Source organism: Trematomus bernacchii, unplaced genomic scaffold (genome assembly GCF_902827165.1).
Source record: "Trematomus bernacchii unplaced genomic scaffold, fTreBer1.1, whole genome shotgun sequence".
NCBI classification, from domain to species: Eukaryota; Metazoa; Chordata; class Actinopteri; order Perciformes; family Nototheniidae; genus Trematomus; species Trematomus bernacchii.
The window spans coordinates 1,004,574-1,012,814 of record NW_022987581.1 but is presented as its reverse complement, the minus strand read 5'-3'; the positions used below and the strand labels follow the sequence as shown (position 1 = coordinate 1,012,814).

At 38.2% G+C, this 8,241-nt stretch overlaps 1 long non-coding RNA gene across 1 annotated transcript; it reads left to right on the top strand.

The window, feature by feature from the left end:
- LOC117479964 lies at positions 1-2,899 on the top strand. Its single transcript, XR_004555619.1, has 2 exons — positions 1-178; positions 2,445-2,899. It is a non-coding gene; the product is annotated as an uncharacterized LOC117479964 (long non-coding RNA).
- Positions 2,900-8,241: the final 5,342 nt, after the last annotated feature.

The following is an 8,241-nucleotide window of genomic DNA, read 5'->3' as shown; positions in this document are numbered from 1 at the left end:
TGTATTTTTGTAACTCTGGCACAGCGATTTCCTTCGGGATGAATAAAGTCTTATCTTATCTTAAAGACGAGCAGAAGTTTCTTATACTTTAGTGATTATACAGCGTATTAAATGTCTTTCCTCCCGCTAGGTGGCTTCGGATCATACGGGTACGGGAACAATGCCAACTCCGGATACAGTGAGTATTCCTTTTAATCCTGGTTTTTACTGCATGTTTAGGGTTGCTGCTTGGCCACATGGTCAAAAAAAGAATCATGTCTTTTCTTAACCTCAGTGAAAAAAGGCCATGAGGTTAAGGAAAGCTGTGAAGAAGGCGAGTTCATCAGGACTTAAGAAAAGAGACTGCACTGACACTGCCAACACTTCTTTCTGTTGAGACCAAGGAAGTTATAGAGTGGCGAAGTCACGCCCATCTACTTCCGGTCCATGGGACCTTATTTCGGAAAAATTATGCATTGAAGTCAATGGAGAGAGAAAACTTATCTTTCGATCCCATTTGAATTGTGCCATGAATTACACATATGATGTTTGTCAATCTTAAAAAATCATTTCCATGTCAAAAAAGTCACAGTTTGTCGTAAAACTGTTGAAATATAAGACTATGAAAAGTACGCAACTAGGAAGACTACAAATCCCAGAGTCGCGTAAGTGATGTCACAATTGTTTACCTCCACCATTCAGATACCTAAGATCAGCGCAATATAGATATAATCTATCTATATGGCGCTGGCTAAGATAAGATAACTTTAACAAGATGCCTGTGTGCTTAGTACCAGGTTGTTCATACCAGCAATGGGTCTTGCTCGTTCTTTTCGCTTCCCGTCTGATGAAAGGACCAGCAGTGTCTGGATCATGCTAGCTAGTAGCTAGCACGTTAGTTAGCATTACAGCCTTGTCATTTTTATTAGCCTTAACATGAAGTAACATTAAGTAACCCAAAATGTTAAACAGTAAGAGTAGTAGTCATATTTCGTGAACCCTTTGAAGAGTACTGTCACACCGGTGTGATCATTCTATAATACACAATTTAAGCCCGGGGGAGAAATGCTAACGCTAACGCTAGCTTCGATGATCTTCTCTACTTCATGCTATCTGCACAAATGGTTGACATTAAACATTACAACGACCAGGCAGTTCAGAGAGAATCAAAAGAAGGCAGGCAGGCAGCTTTGCATGACATTCTTCAGGACGTGTTTCATTGTGGTGATAGTGAGGGTAGTCAATCGTTTTGTTGACAAGACAGTAGTGACGGCCATCTTGGTGACGCGTGTTGTTCTGTGAGACCAGAGATGTAGGTCATTGAGCGTTTCACACAAACAAATGTGTTACTTCACAGTTTTACGACACTTTTTTTTTTTGACTTGCAAAATTATCTTTTAAATTGACAAACATCATATGTGTAATTCGTGGCACAATTCAAACGGGATCGAAAGATAATCTTTCTCTCCATTGACTTCAATACATAATTTTTCCGAAATAAGGTCCCATGGAGGTCCACCGGAAGTGGAGAGACTTCGCCACTCTATTGAGTCTGCCTTGAAGGAACTCAAATGTTCCATAGATGGACTATTAAAAGCTACCAGCGAAACACCATGAAGTGTTTACTATTTGATCATTTACAGTGACTAGTTTACACTGAGTTCTAAACAAGAAGCACTTTGTGGCATAAGATGAAAAGGTTTGATGAGCACTTTAACTTACTATCTATCACGTGGTTATTAATGTAAAATGGTCAAGTTGGAAATATGTTGTTGTGTCACGGGTCAGGGCTCTAATGTGTTTTATTGATTTAACCCTTAGATGCATAAGTGGGTCTTTTTGACCCGGTGAGGTGGTTTTCTTGAAGTATCTTTGTAATTACATTTTTTTTTTTTTATCATTTCATATTCCAGGCTATTCCTCAAAACATGTTTTGGATATCATGCCATTCAAAGAAATAGTAGTTTTTGTATTGCTACCCCAAGCTTCCATAAGTGGGTCAAAAATGACCCGCATGCATTTTCTATGGGATCCTATGGGAAAACGTATTTTTTTCTTTACGGGTCCTTTTTGACCCACTTATGGAAGAGTGTAGGGTCCAGTCACTCGTGCATCTAAGGGTTAACTAGGGATTTTAGCCTATTATAGAAACTCCAGGAAACAAGAATATATAATGTTTAAATATGTCGGGATGTTCCCAGTTGGATGATTTTACATTTCTCTGCTTTAAGCCACAGGATTGAATCTGTTTTTTGACAAGCCGACCTCTTAAGAGAAGCCCTTTTTTTCCCTCTGAGGACTGACCTACCTGAGCGTGACGGGAGCAGAGAAATCTAAAAAAATAAAAACCTAAAAGAAATCTGACCCAATGAGTCATTCAACTGCCTCCTTTGAGCAGATAAAAAAACAATCCAAATAAACAATCTAATTTTTTTTTCCCTTCTCTGCCCTGTCTCACTCTTTAGGTGACTTTGTCTCAGACTGCTATGGCTACCACGAGTTTGCGACATAAATCGTCCCCGGTCTTAGAAAAAACCAAAAAACATTCCTGTAGAGAGCGTAAAAAAAAAGCAGCATCATGAACTCCCTTCACCACCAAGTCCTCCTCCTGGGATTAAAACTCCTCCGCCCAATCATGTCCTTTTTCATGGCTTTCTGTTTCCCCTCATGTGAAACTATCTCGCAGTTTGTAAAACTACAAAGGTTGTTGTATTTTTTTGTAACTATTCAATAGCATTGCTTGTAATTTCGTCTTATTTTGTAATTTACCTAACGTGATGTAGTTATTTTATTAAATGGTTTTGAGGTTCAGGTTCAGTCCACGTTTCTGCTCAATGTGGCTTTTTCATTGGGTGAGATTTGGTCCTGTTAATGTATAACAAAGTGTGTTTGTATTAATAAATGATTTTTATTTTGAAAATGTGTCTTTGAGTTTTTACTGAGATTCAAGCATCTCTACTGTCAGGGAATAATTCTGTATACATGTTTACCTTTTGCCCTCTGACGCAGCTGACCAACCTTGAGCAGCCGTTCTCTCCCTTAAGGAGGGGCTGCCCTCGCAAGTTGTTGTTGTTACCAGTTTGTGACCGGGCAACTGTCGGTGAGAGATAGTTATTGTTGTGGGACACCTGGAACACATCCTTCTCGGGCTGTAGATGACCCCGAGCCATGGAGCTACAGGGGGGTTCTTCAGAATTGATTGTGGCATCTCAACCGTGTGGTCAACTCGTGGCCCGTGACATGTCGTGTGAATTCTCCAGCCGAAGCTCCGAAGCTCCAAATAAAGCGTCAGTGTTTGCCATCAAAGCTCCAGCTCTCCTCGTGTCTCTCTGAGTCCTGACTCCAATTGCTTCAGAAGTTTCCCCCACATCTACAATTGATAATACATTACTCTATTTCACTATTATTAAAAGAAAGCTCTCCTTTTCGAGCGATTTTTCAAAACTTTGCCATCCAAAAATGTAATTTTATCTTATTTATGACCATATTTAGATTTTAAAAGCATGGCTATGACATTATTCGTTTTTAATCTCTATCTCTTCGAAAGATATATTTAAAAAAATATATATTGACGTTAAATTGTCTTCATTTTTTTGCAAGGCAATACAAATAAAAAATGACAGTTCATTATAGTAAAGTGTAAATAACAATGTGCAATAAGATATACAAATATTGTCCACATTGTACTAGAATATATACCAACACATTTGTAAAACTGTATATTTACAATATATACAGTGGTGCATCAGATTAAATCCAGATTATTGCTCTCTATGAAATACTGTAATAATACAAATTATTTTAAATTATGATTTTTGCACAGTTTAATAATTGGACAGGAAATGGATTTACTATTTACAATAAGGATTTAAAACATGTTACCAATAGAAACAAAATATCTTTGGTTGTACACATAGACTGTATATATAAATGGACGTAGGGTCCGTGACGTCACCCATAGGATTCTGCAGAGTTGCCGAGAAGCCCTTAGTAGGCGGAGTCGGCCACTAACGGCTCAACAGTGACGTCTGAGTCTAACTCCCGCCTGCTCCAAATAAGGGCAAAGAGGCGGAGCCGAGGCGGGACTTGCTGCCTCCAGCTGGGAAGTAACAGAGCTAGCTCAAGCTAAGAAGCTAAGCTAACATGCTTCCCCATCTGCACACTGCCGTCACATTTTACGTTTCTAAGGTAAGCGGACATGAAACTATTCAGCAAAACTATAAATAATAATCTAAGTTATTGAGTTTTTAGCATAATACTTCAGAATCTTAAAATCCCTTAACGTTTGTATGCAATGTGCTAAATGCAACACTGGAATCAAGCAAATATTAATATGTTTGCATGACATTAGTTATTTATATTTTGCTATCACTTAATTATACGTTTAATACTTTTAAGTCAAGCTAAGGTACAGTACATGTGATGGTAGCTAGTTAGTGCTCTTACCTGTGAGGCCTCCTCCAAACAGCATTATAACCAGACTGTATCATTAAAACTATAAGTACCAGTTCTAGATCCTTGACTTTAGACAAACAATTCAAAAGACAAAATGTATTTAAAGACCAATCTTTATTTGAAGGTGCCTCTTAACCTGAGATATTAGTTATACAGTAATAGTATTGACAATCTAAAAAAACTGAGCAACTCAACAGTCAACTTTATATTTCTTATTAGCATTTATTATTTTCATTTTCCCCCACTCATATTCAGTGTGGACGGATTGAGACAGCGTGGTGTCCCGAGAGCTGCAGAGACTTCAGGGAGAAACCTCCGTGTGATGGACGTCCTGTCTGTTGGTTTGGAGAGGACGGAGGGTCTTTCCTCAGCGAGGAGGACCAGGCCTGATGGAGGAGCCCATGCATAGCTGATACCACCTGATCAGGCCTAGTCTGTCACTATATTTGAGTAAATGTGTTTACTTATACATTTAATAGGTTTACACCTTCTGTCCATATGTGCTTTTTTATTTAAAACATGTTTGATTAACTTTTGGTTCAGATTTAAATAAATTGAATTTGTATTTGCACTCCTTTTGTCCATTATTCTTACTGAAAATGTTAGATTACACATTCACATCTGACTGAAGATTGGCCCCATTTATTTGTGACGTTGCAAACTCTGCGGTACAAGGTACAGGTGTTGTGAAGCTCATAAAGTGAGGCAAATAGAATTAATCAGCTGATGGAGTGTAGATGTGGAAATAGGTGCATTCGATCAGCTGACTTCACAATAAAAGTAGTTTCTTAGTGAATGTCCTGTACTGGTCTTAACATCTCATAACATCAGCTTTTAATTTTCCTCTTGGATGTTCTTCTTGACCCTCAGAGAAGGAGAAAATGTTGAGTCGTGTCTTTCAGGCATGTCCTTTCCTAACAAAAATTACAGGAAACATAAAACATATTATTGCAGAACAAGTGTGTTATTTATGAAAGAGGTGTGCTTGTGTTTAGGGGCTGAAGATATAATTATTTTGTAATTGTAATGTTTTATTTTATTTCAACAGTGAGCTACAAAGACAATCAGATTATGAATGAACAGTATGAAATTCATCAACATTGAAATATATTTTATTATCAAAATAATATTTAACTGTTATCAAAACTTAGTGCAACTGTAGAAGCTTGCTCTGTTGTCTCACTGAAATCATAACTTTTACCACGTTTTTTACAGACAATATTGAGAGATAAATAGCAGTTGTCACTAATAGCTTTGCCTTCAATACCTTAAATTAGAAAGCTGACAAAGTAATATTGCTTGTTAACATGTAACCCTTTGCATGGAAAAAACCCTCAACTTCACTGATGTGTAGGTGATCTAGTATTTAGTATTGTTTAATGGAATGTATAACAGTGTATTAAAGTCAATACTTCATTTATTTAAACCAATATCTTTCTTGATTCTTTGTACAGTATGAAAAAAGAGTATTTGTACCTGTGCTGAAGTTCACTGCTGTGAGGAGTCCAGTTCTGTCTCTCACTCTCTGGTCCAGCCTGTCTGCATCACCGGGAAACTTTAAACAAACAGATATATATGTAAAGAACCATGTGTACAAACAATATAACTTATTCTCTTCTGTTGAACATGTTGGATTGTGTATTGCCCGAGTCAGGGTCCTTTTTATTTTACTGTAACTTTGGAAGTTGTGTTACCAATGCTTACTATTTATTTGATACCAATTTGGTAATGCAATTAATAAAAACAACAAGGTTTGGGTTCGTTCTTCAGATGACTGTGACGTTAACGTGTAAGCTCAATAATGAACTCCAGCTCAACCAACCATATTGTAATATCTAAGTAATCATCTTGAAATATGACATTAATAATTGTAATATACACACATCTTATTGTGAGGTTGATTTCACATACACTACTTCGACGTTAGCTTGTCTACATACTTGAGCATAGCCAATTTAAATTAACCTTAGCATGCATACAGTTCCTACCTACATAATAAAATATCTCTCTAAGTTACAAGGATGACCTTATTTTATCAACCTCAAACAGAAGCCTTTTGTTCTACAGTACTATCTCACTTAACGCTTAACACTTGTCTATTTCATTTTAACCTTTATATATACAGTCTATGGTTTTAAGTTAACTTTGAGGATACGATTAGCATCGTTAGCACCGATGTAGCTACCACTCGCTTACACGCAAACCCAAGCCTTAACATTCATTACGTAGCTGATTAAAATCATAAACACATAAATAAAGTACTCGAATTTCACTTACCGCAAAACGGCATTCATGCACCGTCTGTTTTAACCGTAGAGCGAGTCACAATAGTCCGATATATAAGCATGAAGAACAAACAAACACGGCCGGGGTCAAGTTGTGTTCCCTGGATGAACTGGGCAGGCAGAGTCCCTGTAGCTTCACGGACGGAGCAGCTAGCAGAGAGACAAGAAGCTAACAGCAGCAGTCACTTGACAGAGCTGTCACTCAATGTGACCACGCCCTAATTTATGCAAAAACTTTAAGACCTAATATAAATAAAAGGGTCATGTTAGAATACAATTCACTCACAGATCCATAATCATGAAGGTGGAATCTAACTATATCTATAATAATATTTATTGGATCCATAGGTAGAAACATGTTTTTTTAGGCTGTGAAATTGGGCATTTTAACATGGGGGTCTATGGAAATTGCTCCTTTCTGCAGTCAGCGCCTATCGGCCAATATATGAACTGCAATTTGTGGCACTTCCGTATTGGCGTCCCGGCTCTTCCCCAGAGTTTGCCGCTTGGTTGTACATGATGTGTATTAATCTCAATGGAGAGGCGAAGTCCCTCCCCTTCCGGTGGACCTCCATGGGACCTTATTTCGGAAAAATTATGTATTGAAGTCAATGGAGAGAGAAAGATTATCTTTCGATCCCGTTTGAATTGTGCCACGAATTACACATTTGATGTTTGTGAATTTTTTGCAAGTCTCCGCTAACCTGCTCCGGAGCAGGTTAGCCGTTCAGCATAAGTTACCATGGAGATCTAGCCCGGTAAGAAGAGAACCAGCGTCGTAGGACCGGAAACCCAGAGTTTACCCTGAAGTTAGCTCGCTAAGCGAAAATCCGGCTTCGTAGTACAGGCCTCAGCTGCTGTGGACTCTCTCTGTTCATAAATCTACATTCATTGTAAAGTGAAACCTGAACTTACCTGTTTGTGCAAAAAGATATTACTTAAAAAACAAACTGAAAACTATTCCTAGCACCACTAAACACTCCTGGTTTAATCCTGACGTATTTGTGTTATGTAAGGCATTGCACCCACCTGCTTTGTGGAGGAATTCAATCTTAAATATTGAGTGCTTATCAAGGAGGTGCAGTTTGTTAACCAAGGGATGTGTTGTGTTACACACTGACTGTAGAGTACACCACTGGGAATATATTTCTGTTATGTTAACAAAGAGTAGTGCCCGTTGAGCGTACAGTAGATGTCTTAATCATTACATTTGAACAGGAGTATTTTCTCCATAAAATCCTATGTTTTCAACTTTCTTTCCTCAGAGAACATGCCTGCGATCATAGTTGAATGTGTGTTCGGAGAGGAAAAACATTACATGTTACTTGTTAGACGCTTTTATCCTAAGCGACTTACATACTCAATACTGTGGACAATCCCCACAGGAGCAATTTGGGGTGAAGTGTCTCAGGGACACAACGACATGCTGACTGCAGTGGGGTTTGAACCTGTGCTCTCCTGATCCTAACACCAACGCACTAACCCACTGCGCCACACATTTCCCAAATAAATGTTGTCAATT